This window comes from Marmota monax, unplaced genomic scaffold (assembly GCF_021218885.2).
Source record: "Marmota monax isolate L192 unplaced genomic scaffold, Marmota_monax_Labrador192_F-V1.1 WCK01_AAM20220418_F8-fsc00031, whole genome shotgun sequence".
Taxonomy (NCBI): Eukaryota; Metazoa; Chordata; class Mammalia; order Rodentia; family Sciuridae; genus Marmota; species Marmota monax.
In genome coordinates, this window is record NW_026695197.1 from 10,222,379 (window position 1) to 10,241,207 (window position 18,829).

Below are 18,829 nucleotides of genomic sequence, written 5' to 3' on the forward strand. Positions count from 1 at the left end.
ATAAATAGCCCTCAGTATATCTGCTATGTGAATGACAATGAAAGGCAATACAAATTCTGACTTACCCAAATGCAGAGTACTTATTTTCCTTTGCTGTTGCGATTTATAATATAGATTACAATTTCTATCAACAAAACAAGACAGACCAGTGTTCTTCTTTGGCACACACAAAGAGAAAACATTGGAAAGAAATTAAAAGAATACAGGAAAACAATGGATGAAGGAATGGGGAATAGTGTTCCATTTATAGATGAATGTCTGTAAAGCCCTGAAGTCGGGAAATAGCTTCTTTTGTTCTAAGAGGTGTTGGAAACCAGGGTAACTGGGGTGTGATGAAGGACATGGAAAATAGTGGGATAAGAGCATGGAGAGATAGACTGAACCAGCATCACTCTTCAGGGAAGGAGTGACATGATAAGATGGTTTAGGTCTCTTGGTTGAAAGATAAAAATGAAATGAAAGCAGGAAAGCGAATATCTCGCTAAAGTATTCATCCAAGAAATATCAGCAGGTTGGTTTATAGGGATGAGAGGAGAAGAGAGAAATGCAAAGACCACATATAGATTTTGATTTTGGAATGAATAGCTTACCTTGATTAACTGGATGGGTAGATCTCCAGGTTTAGAGTAGATTTTGTTTGTTGGTCAATTTTGTTTTGGTCAGTAACATTATTCTTAGGACTGGAATTTAAGAAGTAAGAAAGAGGTAGTACAGGTTAAAGAATGGAGTGATTTGTGGAAGATCTTTGATTTTCACTGGGGAATCAGGATCTTCTTTATACCACAGGACTCAGAGCAGCAGTCAGCACTGGGCCATCTCCTTCTCAGTCTTGATGATTTGAAATCTATTACCAGACTTTGACAGGTTCTTGAGACCGTGCTGTAGGGACACAGGAAGACAACAGGGGCAATACAATGAAGAAATATAGAAAAAAAACATGTGAGAAGAAACAAAGTGACTTCCATTCCCACCTAGGTGTCTAAGACTGATTTCAGAGCTTTGTAAGTGAATACACTTTGATAGCAGATGAAAAGAACCCAGTAAAGTTGTTAAGAACCTGAAAAAAGACTAATAACATTTGATAAGGGGAAAACCTTAGAAATAGGAGTCTGGGAAATAATGTCCCCAAATTCAAGGAATTCAGAATATTGCAGGGAAAGAGCTTCTTTTTTTTGAAAAGGAGTGAGCTACCCCACTCAGTGATTGTGCTACTATTTTTAAAATGTGACATTATCACTCATTTAGATATTTATTCAATTAATTGTGAGTTTAGTTAGCCCTTTGTATGCTCTAGGCTCCTATTGCTAATAAGTAATCAGATAAAGTATATTTCTCTTTGTTTGCAAAGAAGAAAACAAGGTAAGCATTCCTCAGAAGACAATCACAGGAGCCCTTGGAGCTGCATTGACCAGGTGCCCCTCACCTACACCATGCAGATATGCTCCTTTTTTTTCTCTCTCAGACCTACAATTCTAGGACACATGAAGTAAACAAACCATGTACCTTCCTCTTCCTCATGGAATATTCCCCCCCCCCAGGCCACAGGAGAATTAATAAACATGCCTTTATTAATCAACTAAATGAAAAATCAAATATAGAATTTCAAACATGATGAAAGTTGATTTTAAAGTTTTAAGTACATTCAAATGAAATTTTCCCCTGGAAGTATCAATAATACTTTATTTTCTTGCCTGACATATAAAAACGTTAAGGTTAGTAATTCTAAGCATATGAAGTAAGACTTCATATGCTCTTCCCATGTCTAATTAACCAGTTGTAGGAGAAAAGGCTGCAACCAAACTTTGGATTTTCTGCTACATAACCCCCCACATAACATTCTCCCATTAATGCAATACTAATGTCTGCATATGCTGGAAACATCAAATGTGTTGCAGTGACTCCCTGGGCCATGAAGTCTCAGCTCCTTGCTTACACCTCCAACCACATCATTGGTGTCATCTCTGAACTCTGTAATCTTCCCAGGGACCTGCTGAGCACATGGCTCTCCCTAGGAACTCCACGAAAGCCTGGTCGCCAGTTCAAAAGTCAGGAGGCAGCAGGTTTGCGCTTCTGCTGAGCTGCAAGGAAACATGCTGATTGCTGCCAAGAAATGAAGGCGAATCAGTCACAGATCTCCACTGAGAGAGAAGAAACCTCATCAAAGGCAGGTTCCAAAGGCAAGCGAGGAGCTAACACATTCCCTTCATACTGCACACTTGGGGAAGCAAGAAGCTGGTTTAGATGCTTTGTGGGAAGGAAGGAAAGAAGCTGTGGATAGGCAGAACAGGCAACCACCTGTGGAAGGTCATCAGGAAGCCACATCCACCTGTCCATCACCTATGCACTTAGTCCACTCCTTTTGTTTGGTAAGTGCCTCAGAGCCTTGGACTTTATATTAAGACTAAGTGGTTCAAGAAAGAGAAACCAGAGCTGCTTCAGTCTAACTCGAGTGTTTCCTTGTTCTATTTTGCTGTTACAAGTGCAAGCTTCCAACCTTCTTTATATTGAAGCATCAGTGCATTGATATTTGCCCTTCAAATATGTTTCTCTCTCTAATCATGTTTCACACTAGTTCATGGAATGATGACCAGGCCTTTTGTCTAAATGTTGTAAAGTGGCAGCAAAATAACTAAATATTTCCCTATTGAACAAAGGGAGTGCTGTGAGGTTTGGGTGAAGGTTTGGAATTTCTCTCAAAGGGAATTGCTCAGTTGAGCTTTGCGAGTACCATATTGCCAAAATTAGTCGGAAAATGTTTGCTAAGATCTCTCTGATGGTGAAGGTAGTGTAATATGCTATATTCCAGTAAATAGCCACAACTAAATCTCCTTGTATTGTGCTCAACAATTTAAAAGCATATTCACACTACAGTCATAGTAGTCAGGTGTGATTTTTTTTTGTCAGAAAGTAATAGATCTAGTAAAAATATTTCTGAAACCTTTCAAAAGTGTGGTATTCCCAGATTTTTTTTAATATAATTTCTGCCTCTGAAGATAATCTCTCTCCTTAGTGAATTGCATGAGACAACATGCAAATTCTTGGGACAACAAAAAAGAAAGAGGTAAGAAGAGTACACACACTCTTCCCAGCTGAAATGGACCAAATGGAGCCCACAGGGAAGGAATGAGTGTTAGCAGCTATACGAAAGAGAGAAATAATTCCATAGTAAGTTTTTCCTATTGCCCTCTGTTAGGCTTATTTGTGCCAAGCATTTTTACTTTTATACCATTTAATCTTTAAAGTGTTTCTCATCAGAAAACAATGGACCAAACAAGTTTTACATCATGTCTGAGAAAGAAGTGGCAAGGATCGAAAGTGAACTTAGACCTCGGACCTTTTGAAGGAACATATTAAAGAGAGTGGCCTTTGCAACAAAAAGTTTCCTCTGGGGTCTTTCACAGGAGATAACATGTGGATTCCTTAATGACTACTTCTCAGAGTCAATATTTAGCTTTACAAAGAACTGCTACTTTATTTAATATTGGGGCACAAGTCTTCAATCTACAGAGTTGGTCACTCCCTTCATTTTGCATACAGCTCAGAGGTTCTGAGTGATTCGCTTGGACAAAAAAGGCGAAGACTTGTAATTAACTCCACAAAAGGACCTAAAGTAGTGAGAATTGGGCTCTGGAAGCCTTCCCTCTCCTGACTTTATTTCCATGTGCACATCAACAGATTGAACTGAGTAGCTCGTTAGAATCACTGCTTCACACAGAGTAGTATTTGCTTATTTTTAATTGATTCTTATGCATCAAAGACTGTGTCCCAGATGTGTCCCTTACTGATTTTCCACTCAGGCAGTCCTTACTCCGTGTTTGGGGATTATGATCAGACTGAGAAAAGCTGAGTTAATTTACTTTTTATACAAACATACCTTGTTTGGGATTGGGACAAGATTTCTTGAGAAATAAACCAACAGGACAGGTTAAAGGATTTAATCATTGACAATTGTCTGTAAGTTTGTCCCAAACCAGCATTCTGATTTTCTTGCCTCGAGTTGGTACAGTATAATGGATGCTTTTGAAACCTCTTCTCAAAGGAACGTTAAATTTTGCATGGATTTCTGTAATACCCACATAACTAGAAGAATTAAACACAGCTCTTCATTCTTCGGTGTTGATCAGAAACACATGCACTTGCATGACACATTGAAAATGTAAGACTGTTGCTTTTTTCTTATCCTCGCATCTAGATTGGAAGCAAACTCCTTCCTTCTAACACCATTATTATCCAGATGTCTCTTCTACATCCCATTTCCTCTGGGATTTATTTGTTAGTTGTCATAATTGAAAACATCTGCAAATTTACTTTATATTAAAATTTTAAAGAATAGGAATGCAAAGTGTTCATTTGCAAGCAGTCATATGAGTTTTTAACAATTTGAAAGCCAAAGGTAGGATTCCTGGTAAGATTCAAAAAAAGGAAAGTTAAGTTGGAAATCAGAAGATAGTTCCAGTTCCCAGTCTTTCTCTAGCTGGATCTAGGAATTCCAGCAGCTCACTTAATTTCTTTCCTTGAAGAAATAGGAAACAAAAGTAAGTACTCTCTCAATAATTTTCTAGAGATAGCACTCTATCACTGCTTGTTTCTAAAGTCATAGACATTTCAGGCAACCTGACAGGATATTAGCATTGCTACTTTTTTTTTTAACATCTCTCAAAAATAGCCATTCCTGGAAAATTTTAAGGCTTTTATCATGTTTCTTTGCTCTGATATATGTTTTTTTTTCTATAGATGTTAGGTAGATAGACAGTTAATTTAAAGGTTAACTTTCTCCTGATATTCTCAAGAAATGAATAACATGGCTTTCCATATTCTAATCACAGGCACTTAGCTGCTAAATAAAGGCAGGTGTCCAGTCAATGCAGATCAATCTCTGGGCTACGTGGAGATGTGTGAGCATCTTTCCCTGCATGAGCTCAGTATAAGAAATTCATTTAACCTTTAGCTTCCAGTTTGATGAACCTGTGGTGACACTATGCTGTTCCTTTCCACAGAATGGTTCATAATAACAATAAAATAAGGGAACCATTGGAATGACAAAGATTAATTTCTTTTTACTCTCCCTTGTGAGAATCTAAACTGACAGTTGTCACTTTATAAAGCTGCAACTTCACTACAATACAGAGATGGCCCAGGTCATCAGTTGTGCCTTTTCTGGGGAGTGCTTGAGCTGCCATAGAAGTTGAACATATACTGAAGAGTGTAAACTGAGAGTAGCTATTGTTTTTCCACCTGACAGAATTCAAACTGGAAAATTTAAAACCAGAGCCAGATTCCTACTTTATACTCAAAACACTCCACAACTTATCTCTTCACTGATATGCACAGTAGTTTCTCTGATTTGCCTCAAATCATCTCATCTTTTCTGATGAGGTTAAGAAAAGATACATTCATTTAGTTCCCAAGATCAATGCTATATCTTAGTGTTACAGATAGAGAAAAACTGCATAATTATTTTGGAATATCCTGAATCTATTTAAGATGCTTTAATAGTAAACATATGCAGATGTTTTTACCATGGTTTTAGTTAGCCATGCAGGAAATGAAAAAAAAAATTCAATTCTCGTATCAATTTCATACATATGTTGGCATATGCAATTCACAGTAATGGGTTTTTTACCCTCTCAAAACTACTTTTTTTAATGATGTATACATATCTCCAAAATGGTCTCCAGGTAGAGAGACATTTTATACATAATAGTCTGGAACTTGTTTTTCAAGGCTATCCCAGATAGGAACTTCAGTATATTCATGTTCAAACATCCAGTGTTACTAAAATCATGATTTCAATTCAGTAAAATAATATGAGAAGTTGCATTTGCTGACTTGATATCAAATCATCATTCACAGGCCTTCTTACTTCAAATGGATTGTTTTGACTTCATAAATACACAGAAATATGCTTAGAATACTGGATGATTCAAAATTTTTGTGATAGTTCAGAAAAGAAACAGACATTACTTGGAAAAAGAAAAAAATGCTAAGCAATTATTCTTTACAAGAATATTCTTACACACAGAGATATAAGAAAATTACCTTCCTCGGCATAAGTTTTAACATCCATCTAATTCATATGAACAGACCATTTTGAGGTGCTATGGGGGATTCAAAATATTTAAAATTTTCTCCAAATTTAAGAAACTTCTCTATTATTCATGTTAATGTACATGCAAAATTATAAGACACAGAAAATGATGAATTTGAGCATTTAATTTGCGGACTAGAAAGACTCCCTTCAAAGTAGAGAAGATGGACTGAGAATGTAGCTTAGTGGTAGTGTACTTTCCCAGCATGCATGAGGCCCTGGGTTTAATCCCAACACCCTCCCCCCCAAAAAAAAAAATCTCACCTAAAGTAAGGAGTAAGCAGTCAGTAAACCATCGTGATAATATATTCAATATAGGGTAAATAGATAGGATAGAAAATTCTACCTTGGGTTTTTGAGCCCCCTGTCTCAAAAGTGAAATATGCCGACCATCTTTAGTTTATTATGATGATTATTATTATTACAAATGCAAAGGTATTTAAATATGAAGATGCAAACTGAATTGGATGTCCAAAATGTTATAAATGAGCATGAGATCTGCCATCCCGGAAGAGAGGAATGATCTATATTGTTATTATCCTGAAGAAGAAGGCGATTTATACAACAGTGACAGTGCACTTAGCTCTGTACGGTGGGTGGGCGATGCCTGTCTCGGTTCAGCGGGCTTCCTGTCTAAATAAGACTGAATGCAAAAGAGGGTAAAGACAAAGACTAAATTCATCACCAGAGATACAAAATTGAACTCATCCATTTCACTGATGCAGTTTGTATGTGATTTTTTTTTTTTCCTTTCTGTCCAGAGGGGTTATAGAAAGAAGGAATATCTTCTAAATCTTCCTTATCACTATCCAAGATGTTCCCAGATTTCGCACTCTCTTTCTCTGTTCCCCAGGATCTCAAGGGGATTCTGGTTCTTCTATTCCCTCCTCTTTTCAACCTCATGTGTCACATAGTTCTGAAGATTATTCCCAAATGCCCATTACCTGTGTGCATATCGGATTCTTTTCTAATTGGCAGATGTTCCTTCTGGACTCCCAGTGATTGGGGAATAGAATGAGCAGCCATCCTTAATGGGGGAAGGAAGGCACAGCCAGGTGAAATCACTTCTGTGATTAATGAGTGACAGATGTTCCAGTGTCATCAGTATTGCATTCAGGAACCATTCTTCTTTACTCCCCTCCATGAAACCTCTCTGTAGATTGTGAAATCTTTAAACATGGAGGGAAGGGAAATAAGAGTTCATCTCAGAGGAGAGCATTGTTATTCATTCAACAAATCCTTTCAATAAATATTTACTGATCTCTGAGCTGGGCCTCTGAGGATGGCTAGGCATTTTATCAATGGAGTTAAGTACGTAGGAGGGCAGTGTAGAATGAAGGATCAGGCAATAAGACAAGGAGGTACGATTTGAAAGAAAACTGGTAAACCAATTTAGTAGAGGAGAGAATGACTATCTGGCCTCTGTCTAAATGCTGTGCTTCACATAATACTTTAAATGTTATATACTTGTGCACACATGGGCATGCTATGTCAGTAAACATGTCTGATTAGGAAAATCCATTGTTTTGGTAAATAATTTTTAAAGTTTGCTCTCATTTTCCTGATGGGAAATTCAGTCTGTAAAGGGCAGTAAATTAATAACAGGTAGTTACTGTAAGGGGAGCAAGAGAAGCAAAATGATTGACATGAAGAGGGAAATATATCTGGGAAAGCCCAGAAAGAGGAGAATAAGGAATATAGGGATGTCAAGAAAATATAATTCTCCAAACAGATTACTGGTAGAGTCTGGCATGCTCTTTACTCAGTCACTCAAACATGAGTTAAAAGTTGATTCCTTCAGGGCCAAAGGCCTTCTCTTTCCTTCCTCATGTAAATCAGTTAAAATTTCAGTAGCTCAAGTCCATACACATGAAGAAATACCACCACAAGGTGAAAACCAAGAGGACCATGTATCTGGTTTTATTTGAAAACCTTCTTCCTATCATTTCATCCAGAGTTGACACTGCAGTGACAGGGCCCCCAGAGAAGTCTGGGAAGCTGGGTCTTCAGTGTTTCCATCTTTATTCCTTTTTTTCTAGGCACTCCTACATGACTCCTGGGCCTGCAAACTGAAGGCTTACTTGGATGCTAGAGTTGCCTGAACATTCATTTAATGAGGGATCTCCTGAAGGAATAAAGATGTATCCCTTCTGATACATATTAAACATTCAATATATCTGATGATTTCATGAGTGGGCTGGAGAAGGGAGTACTCACCAACTACAGTTCCAGGGAGATCTACAGGCACAGAGAAATTGCAAGGAGAAGAGGGCATCTCAGAGCTAATTTGGGTCCAAAACGGAGGGGTAGCAGAATGTATCTCTCTCTCCTATTTTCCTATTGATCTTTTTTTTATCTTTTTTTATTGGTTGTTCAAAACATTACAAAGCTCTTCACATATCATATTTCGTACATTAGATTCAAGTTGGTTATGAACTCCCAATTTTACCCCAAATACAGATTGCAGAATCACATCGGTTACAAATCCACATTTTTACATAATGCCCTATTCTACAACAATCCGCAGATGTCAACTGCCCTCAGGTTGCCTTCAATAGTGAGTAGCAACAACGACTTAAAAAGAATAAATCTCAGTTGCAAGAAAATGTAATTTTTGTTTATTGCCTACGTTTGACACTGGTAAGAGGAAGGGGACATTTCTGACCAAACAGTAGCTCAAAGAGTTAAATTCCTGATTTTGTCATATTATAATTAAGAAACTTCCAAGTCATCCAATTCCTTATGACTATAATAGAAATTTGATTGAGTTATTTTTATTAAATATTCTAGCGGCTTCAAAACACAAAGAATCTTTTCAGGCACAAAGTACTTGATTTAAAATAGCAACAGAATCAATAAAGACCCATCAACCAATGTTTTTTTCTATACCAACATTTTTCTTTTTCTCCTATTTTCCTTTTCTTGTTTTCTTTCTTCTTCCTTGAATATTTGTTTTCTAACTTAAGTAATCATAAAAAAAAGTTTACACTAAATTGAATGAGCCAGGGAGTGTATGAATGAGAAAGTGATTTTGTGATTGATGGTAATGTCCTATGTTCTCTTCCCATACACTTGGAGATTATAATCTTCTTTTAAACATCACCAGTCTTATTCATCCATCTAGGGCCAATTTTTATCTTTACTTTTTAAAAATTATTCTCTTTTGGGAGTAAGGCATTACTTTTATTTCTGTGTTTACATTGTACATAACACATGATACATTTCTCAATCCTCCAAAACCTTTAAAAAACAAACAAGTGATTCTGGTCTGCTTTTCCAAGAAACACGAAATTTAAACATTGAAGATAGTTAGTTTGGAATCAGATTATTTCATTTCACAGCTAATAAGTCACTAAGAACCAAAAGACAATGTGGGCAGTAAGTATTTAAATAAAACTAACAAAAATGATTACTGTCAATGAAATTCAGCAAGGTTTGATAGCTAATATTAATTCAAATAGTATAGCCTCATGCACAGGTAACAGGCTCAAAGACTTTGAATGTTGAAAAGAACCATAGATATTCAAAGTCAAACACAAAAAGAACAAACAAATGAATGTTATTGTTAATATATTTTTGTGTGATAAAATAATGCTGTTGCAGGGCTGGGTTTGTCGCTCAGTGGTGGAGCGCTTGCCTCGTGAGTGAAGCACTGGGTTTGATCCTCAGCACCACATAAAAAAATAAATAAAAATATATTGTGTCTATCTACAGCTAAAAAAATTTAAAAATAAAAAATAATGCTATGCAGAATGGAGACCTGAAAAATACAAAATTCTTGTTTTGGGGAAGGGGAAGTTGATTGAGGACTTTTTATCATTCTATTTGTAGAACACCCGTGGAGAGTATATTTTAGAATTATATAGGTAATATTGAGCCAGCTGCAGTCTCAAATACAAAAACAGAGAAGAATTGTGGAGGGTTAAGATCAGGTGACAAAACTCAAATCCTGTGGAAGTTTATTAGCAGAGGATTTCTGGAGAATGCAACAGTTTGGTACAAAGTGAAACATTAAAACTCAGAAAGAATAATCATGTGGATGTTTTATCTCAAAGGGAAAGGTCAGTCATGCACAGCAGAGCACAGTCATCAGCAGAATTCCAGGCTCTCACTTCATGCTTCTGTTTTTGGTCTCCTAAAAGAGGTGAGGTAAAGGCAACTTGAACTTTGGAAAAAAATCAAGACAATAATTACAAACTAATGCATGATCCTTCTTGCACTTCTCACAAATATCCAAGCAGAATAAAGGATCTGTAGAGTAAGTAGGGAATGAAATAAAATTCATAAATATTTTTTAATAAATTTTATTTTTAATAAGGTGTTTATTTTTAAGAACACGTCTTTTTTTAAATATTTATTTTTTTTAGTTGCAGTTGGACACAATACCTTTTTATTTATTTATTTATTTTCATGTGGTTCTGAGGATTGAACCCAGGGCCTCGCATGTGCTAGGCGAGTGCTCTATGACTAAGCCAAACCCCAGCCCAAGAAGAACATGTCATTTTTTTTTCCCCTTGGAAATCCAACTGGATTGGATTAAGGTGAACACTAGACATGTTTAACCCAGAAAGAAAAGAAAAACACACACTTAAGTACACATATTCACATCTATTTGTGTGCCTGTCTCAAATGTATCTACCTTCACATGCCTAGGAACAATGCCTGTTCTGACAAAGTACCCCTGGGACAATACTTTTAGGTATAGAGACCCTTTCAGGAAAATAGCATTCTGTGATGTGACATTATTTATCTACTTATTTACATATTTTAGTCATCCTACACTCTTTTTTAGTTATAGTCTATAACACTTGAATATAAAGCTGGCTGAACGACTCTTTTTAGATATTAAATTTGAGATTAGATACCTGTGCTACCTGTGAAAAATGAGTATCACAGGCTTTTATAGTTGGTGGTTGGTGAGGTTTCTTTGTGTGTGTGTGTGTGTGTGTGTGTAATTGTTAGTGTTGTTGCTGTTGCTGTTGTTTTTATCCAGGAAACACTGACTCTTTCCATGAGGCAGCTCAATACTTCAGACCTCACTCACTCATAATGAAATACGGCAGCAGGTCCCCACTTTTGAGGAAGCTCTCAGGTAAATTAGATTCTGTGTACCTGGCTTCATATGAAGGGGAGATCCTCATGACCTGACTCAAAAGTAGCCTGAGGTAACATGCGTTTGTCCAGGGCTCTCACTTCAGTACCAGGAGCCCAGCTAGAACATGATCATGGCAGTGGTCCTTCCTTAGACCCTCCAGGACCTGTGGCTCTCAGATTACCACCCTCACCCCAATCTGCCCGGCAGCTCACTTCTGTTCTAGCCTGGAAATTTTTCGATCCTAACTAACTCTTTGAGACAGGCCACTCATAAAAAGGAGATGAGAACCTGATCAATGTTTACTGCAGAAACTGGAAAAGATTCATTTCTAATTGCCTATTTTTTTCACTTCATTATCTCAAATCACATACCTTGACAGTTGCACCTGAGCACTCACCCACCCTCCCCTTCTCTCTATTACCTTCTAAGTGTTCTGTTGGCTCCAATGATACAATTACAATTGAAGAGAAACAGGAAAAACGTGCCTTTGTCTATGGGTTGCCAAGGGCATGGGGAATCCAAATTAGTACAGTAACCACTTCAGAACCTCTGAGGATTCACAAGGAGCAATCAGGAATGCTTGAATAACCTCGGGACATAAAATCAGGACTCCAGACACTGGGAGGGAGACCCACGGGAATATGAGAGCTATTAATAGCTAGGATATTAAAGAGAGAGGGTTGTTAGTATTTCTCATTTGCAAGACTGAAACTAGAAAATTTTAAGAAACTTGCTAAAAATTCCATATTTGCTTATTAGTCCATAGATTAATATAAGTAGATGATATATGACACCAATGTGTACCAGTAACTATAGAAAGTTCTTCAAAGTTAAATGGTATGCAATTCGTGTCTTTTTTTATCAATATCTTTATTTTTATTTGTTTTTATGTGGTGCTGAGGATTGAACCCAGCACCTCATACATGTGAAGCAAATGTTCTACCACTGAGCCACAACCCCAGCCCCAATTCTTGTCTTTGAGAAGCAAGTATCAGACACAGCTCAAAGACAACAGGATTGTGGTAGAAGATGATCTTCCATGATGCAAAAGGAAGGTAGAGGCTATAGGTAAAGTAGAGGACTTCAGAGAGGAAGTACACAGGGGCTGGCATTTTCTAAAGAGAAGAGGAAGAAGAATAGGGAAAAGAGGAGGGGGTGGAGGAATAGGAGGGGACGAAGCAGAAGAAGAGAGAAAGCAAAACAGCATTACAGTGTTTCTCTCTTTGGACATATAATCTCTGAATATACACAATGGATTCATCATGAAAATGCCTCCCCATCACGTGACTCTGACTGGATGCCTGAGTAAGCTGTCTGACTGCACCTGTCTACATGCCTTCTGGTTTCTGATCAGACCAGGCAGCTCTCGGTTACTGTGGTCCAGGCTGAGTTTGGGGAGGGCCTGTGCACCAGTTAACAGAACAGGATGTTTTTCTTGAATGCCTGCCCCACCTCTCTGTGGCATTCAGACTACCTTGAACCTTCTTGAGTCTTTCATGTTGCTCCCTACCCTGCACCTCACCCCTTTCCCAAGAGAAGCACAACTATCACCAGAGTGGACCTCGTCCAAAGAAGATTCTAGTCTTTGCCTCTTAGCTGGAGAGCTTTCTCTTATTTGTCCACAAGAGGTAATGCTCCTTGTCTGTAACTCCTGGGAGAGTGGCTTTTCTGTCCCTCACCCACAGGCCTAAACCTTTAGCTTCATAGGAAGAAAGGATGGGGAAGCCCACAGGAATTTCATGCCTGTCCCACCAGTGGACCTTCCAACAGCTGTGGACCTTCCAACAGCTCCTGTATCATCACATCACTGGGCTGGCTCTATCACAGGATCAGCCTCAAGCTTGCTCTTGAGCACCTGATAGAGGCCCTTGGGAAAGATCTTCCAGCAAGTATGGATTTCCACAGCAATTAGACACTAACTTGCTAAGCCACACTTGTCTGGTGGGAGATCTTTTAAATATTTAGGTGATTCTTACCTACTTTTTGGCAGCCTGGGAGAGACACCACCTCTATAGTCTACCAACATGAGGCAGATCTCATGTTCCAACTCTCCTTGAAGAGACTGTGCTTAGCATTTTTGTTTACTAGGCTACCTTAGCACTTCAGTACTCTGATTGGCTAAAGAAAATTTATAATTTTATAGTATAGTTGATTATTACTCATTATTAGGATGGAAATGATTTTCTTTGAAGGTTTCTACATTCTAAGTAGAAACACAACTCTACTCAAAATATTGAAAGCAGAAAATTTCCAGAACTAAAGGAGAAATTGACAAATGCTCTCCCACCATGTGGCTTTCATTAGAAGCCAATGCTCTCACCATGATCTTGAACCGCCAGAACCATGAGCTAAATCAATTTCTTATCTTTATAAAGTACTCAGCAATTAAAATTTACTAAAAATTGATACATACAACTACAAAGTTGAATCTCCCAGATAATGCCAATGAAAATAAACTGAACATGAACAAATACATACATGAAATATCACTTACATAAAAATCAGAAACAAGGACAACAATCTAATACAATGGAGATGAGGAATGAAATAACTTTCAAGAAGTTTTGAAGCAAATTTCTAGTGTACTGGAAATCTTCAATATTTTGATATCAGTCCTGGTTACACAGTTACACAGGTGAATAGATTCTCATAAATCCATTGAGCTGCATACTTAAAAAGGAAAGTGAAACAACATTATAGTGAGCTATAATAATTAGTTATTTTTAGGTATATCATTGTTCAATTTGTGTGGGTAATACCCCGATATACATTAAGGAAAAATAGCACAATCATAACATTTTTACAAGGATGGTGGCTCCAAGAATCTGATGACAACTGAAGAGTTGGCAGGTGAGCAGAAGCTTCATTTTTAGTAGGCCTGTGGCAGCAAGGGTAGCACGGTAGGTCCCACAGCACTGGGACCAAGACCATTCCTGAGCCATCATGTGCCTGAGGGACCCTTAAGCATGGAAAACATAAGATAAAACTATTTAAAGATTAGTTTGTGGAGGTAAAAACAAATACCTGTAGATAAAAGCAAAGATGTAGACTAAGGGTATTTATAAGGGAATTCAGAGTGCCTCAGCCTAAGGGATTCTCCATTAATCTGGGCCAATGTTTCTCTTTCTAAAATTTGCTTAAAAATTTAAGAGAAGGATCCAGATTCAGGAGAGATACAAAGGAAGAAAAAGTTATTAGAACAAATTAGGTTCTTCAAAATTGTGAAATATCCAGGCTTAAATTCCCTTTCTCATTTTGTCTTTCCCTGTGCTTTCTTCCCCTTGATTTCCTGCACAGTATTGTTTTTAGGTCTGTAGCATTCTCTCATCACTCAGGGAAACATTCTCTCATACCACCATGTGCCCCATCTTCTTCTAATGGTGAGCATATCCAAAGGGAGAATGAATGAACTTGCACACACCCAATACATAAGGATTGTCAGTTACATATTGACATAAGCTCAAGAGCACACAGGGATGCTTAAAGGAAGGCCACTGGACTCTGCATATGGGATAGAAGGACCTGTGGATGGAGTAACAAGAGTGGCCTGCAAGAATTAGGGGGAGTTCAGTCCATTATTATCATGGCTTACCATACCCTAGAATATAACTTTCAACTCTTTGTACAACATATATAATCCATATAAATAAATGATTCCTGACTAGCCCATCCTAGGAAAGATGAAATATGTGCACTTCCTATTATACATTTCTCCTTATTGTCCTAAGTTCCCACCTTCAATTTATCACCAATACACAAGGTAGCATCTTTAATAAAACTTGCTCTGGCATATTCAGACTGTCCAGACCATCCCAGATGTCACAGTGCTACTATGTTATATTTGTATTACAGCACAATATTTTTTAATTTCAACTGTTTGCTTATCTCTCTAGTCTTTGGGCAGGGAGCCGGTCTTATTATAGCTGTTCCCTTGGTATCTGCATGGCACTTTGCACATACTGGACCAGAAGAAACGTCTGTTGCTTGAATAAATGAAAAGAGGGATGGATGGGAGATGGATAGATGGATGGATGGAGGATGGATTAATGGAAGGATGAGTGAATAGATGGATGGATGAGTGAATTAATGATGAAAAGAAGGCCAGCCTTACAAATTAGTGGTAAAAAGGATTAGTTATTTTTAGGTGTACCATAAAATACTTCTGAAACATAAATAGTGCTCCTATTTAGATGCAAACGTTTAAATATCTGAAAAATTTCCTTCGTTTAACTTACTACTTTGACTTCTATTAAATATTAATGTTCTTGGAAAAGGTAACCTTTTTTTATCAGAACCCCAACTAGTGTAGATTCATCCTGATAACAAAGTTACTTCTCTGTTTTTATCTGTCTTCCCTCATTTTTCTGTTCCAAATATGTTCTCTGGAGACGTTGATTGATAAAAGCCAAGTGCTCAAGGTTAATATTTTAAAATAGTTTCAATTTATAATAATAAATTTCTGATTTTTAAAAATTTTCCCTTTCTCTCTCTTTCTTTTATAATAGATAGAAGGAAAATACACCCTTGAATGACAAGAAGGGACACTGAAGAAATTTGGGGGACTAAGACCACAAAATTTCAGGTACAAAGGAGGCCAGTGTGCTTTGATGAAAAGGCATTATTGATGGTAACTTTCCCTGGTCTACAATAAATCAAAATACTTTAGCAAGCTTTCAAAATGATGGATATAAAGAAATTCCACACCAAGAACCTTGCATTTGGATTGTAATCAATATCCCAAATGAAATAATATCAGTCTTTAAAAAAATGATCCTAGTTACTCCAATCTAACCTTTGCACTTTGTCTTCTGTTAGTTTCTTTTGTTTGCTTCCTAAGTGGAATAGACTTAAAGTAAAAGCCCTTGATAGCTTTCTATGCAGAGAATAGTGATAGCATCACGGAGCCCTTCCCAACAAGGCCACATTTCTTATCTCTGTGAGATGAATTATTCACCATTTCAGTCTTCTTTCAACATTGGGACATGGAAGGAAGGTGAACTTCACAGTCAGCATTGCTCTTGTGGGGTCAGCCAAGCGCTTATCTTCAGAGCAGCAGAGGAACATTCATTTTACAAGGTCCTCTACTTGATTCTACTGCAATGGAAAGCCAACCAGGACCTTATCAGCCAAAGAGATCAGCCTTGGAGCTGTAAGAGAATGAGCTCACCTTGAAAAGAATGATCTCAGGCAGGGAAAAAGATAGATTTCATTGCAATGAATTTGCAATTTTAGATATGAAGCTGTGTGCAATTTGGGCATAAGTATCATTTCTACCTTTTAATTGAGACTTCTATCTTTCTGCCACATTTTTAAAAATAATGAATTCAAAGTTTCCACTGTATATCTAACTCCATTATCCAAGGATAGCTAGAAATTCCTCAGCCATTTCACTTAACTGCAGAAAGAGTTTAATTTTCAATGATATATTTGGCCATATTTGTCCCTCACCCTTATTTCCCTATGTAGGATTTCTTCACCCTCTTTTTAGATCATTTTGTCCCACCATCTCAGGTACAGAACACACATTAAAAACTTAAGATGAGCAGCAACTATAACCATTTATTGCAACTTTAAATAATATTTAAATATTTATTATGTTCACAGAATTGAAACTTGGGACTTAATGGGTTTTAATCTTATTTGATGCTCTCAGCAAGTGAAGTAGTAAACTGTTATAATGATGTTAGATAATTTGTGTATGTCCTTTTATCCAGAAGAGACTTTTTATTTAAGTGAGGTACAATGGATAAAATAACCCCAATTAGGTTACTGTCTTGGTCTTTTCTTTTTTCACTCTTTCATTGCATTCATTCTACAAATAATGATTAAACCTGTCCCATGTGCTACACATGAAGACAAAAACTTGAGGATGTTACAATGCAGGATAATGAAGTGAATTATGGAGTGAGACTAGAATAGAATATATACAACAGACTTGCTGCTAAGGTTTCTCTATGTCTCAAAGATGGTGTTTAACTAAGGATATGCAAACTTGGGAGTGATTAAAATATTGATTTATGCATCCTCAGTCATTCATATGCAATCTGTCCCCAAACTGATCTTCATCTCAGGTTTCCTTTTCTTCTTGTCTTCTCACATGGCCAATCGTATCTTCAAAACAAAAAGACCAACTAAGGCATATCATCTTAATAAGGTGAAGTATCAGAACCTACCACCAAGGCACCGAAGAGTGGAATGATTCCAAGTGATGATTTGCAGCTGAGATAGGGAATAACTCTGATGTCTAACAAATCCTTTTACAAATCAGGTTTCTAATATTTTGCTTTCAATAAAATTAAGTTATTGAAGTATGGATTCTTCAAAATAAATTTGACTGCTTGATAACTATGTGTTTTTTATCCTTTTCCTTTTTGGTTTATAATTAAGAAGGGAGTCAAAGAACTGAAATATATTTATATAACAAGTTTTTCCATCTCCAGCCATGTATTTATGTGAACAAGGTTTATTGTACTTAGCCAATGAAAACTAAAACTGAAAGACACTGACAGGTGAATTCTGAAACATTATAGAAATAATTAATAATCATAATTAGATAAATGAACTGGAAAAGTTATAATTAAGAGTCTTTTGAAATTTTTTAAGAGTTTTTGATGCCATTAAGAGATTAGTTCTAAGAATGTTTTGCTTTTTATAGTGAAATAGTAACATCAAAATATAATAATATTTATATCATTTTGACCAATTTGTACCTAATTGTAATAATAAAACAATTCAGCTAGATTTTTTGCGTTTTTAAAATTTTTTATTGGCAGACACATCTTTTTAAAACTAGAAACCTAAGGTTACATAACATCATCTCTTTCTAAAGTAAATTGAGATACTATTCATTTGTTTACTTGTTTGTGGAGAAGTATAATAGTGATCAGTGAAAGGATTTCAAAAATAAAAATGCATTAAATTTGAATAAATTTTCTGAAAGATAAAATGTAAATATAAGTGCAGGGAACAAAGAGCTTGTTGAGCACACAGATGAATAGAACTAAGCAAGATGGAAGGAAATGGCACTGGAAAAGCAGGGACCAAGGTAGGTTTTCTTGAAATTGCTTCCCACATCTGGGTCACTGCAGGTGATTATCAGTGAGACATGGCTTGAAAAAGAAATAGGGAAATCAATTTACTAGAGTGTTGTTTGAAGGTGGCAACACATTAAAATTTCTGGGGTGACTCTTCCCTCTCTCTACCAATGACGTATGTTGAGCTCTCTTGAAACTTCAGCCATTCCCCAGAGTGCTCTACCAGAAAAGCTCATGTTTAATTCAAGTGTGATGATTTTGAAGCCTTGGCAAAAAGCCACATCAGTTAAGTTTGGAATTTTTCAGATTCTCCTAAACTTTGAAATACATCCCAAAGTTCAACTAACAGGGTTGGATGTTTCATCAGCCAAGAAAATGAAGGTTGATAATTTATTTTTTAGATGTTCAAAAAAAGATGTCCTAATGTTTGTTTCTATTCCTCAACTGAATTTTTTTTCGAAAACAAGGGAAGATTTAAGTGGCAGGCATGTTTTCCTTATTGATCAGGGAAGAACTCTAATACCTAAGAGCTATTACAAAAAGAGACAAAGGAACCACATCCCATGATCCAATCCCTGGAGCAAGACTTTTCCCATGGGAAACCTGGTTAAG

The 18,829-nt window shown here is 36.8% G+C and overlaps 1 long non-coding RNA gene across 1 annotated transcript; it reads left to right on the top strand.

Moving 5' to 3' along the window:
* Positions 1-2,088: 2,088 nt before the first annotated feature.
* On the top strand, positions 2,089-17,528 carry LOC124081887 (uncharacterized). The gene is made up of 3 exons (XR_006848177.2): positions 2,089-2,366; positions 15,689-15,765; positions 17,310-17,528. It is a non-coding gene; the product is annotated as an uncharacterized LOC124081887 (long non-coding RNA).
* The last annotated feature ends 1,301 nt before the right edge of the window (positions 17,529-18,829 follow it).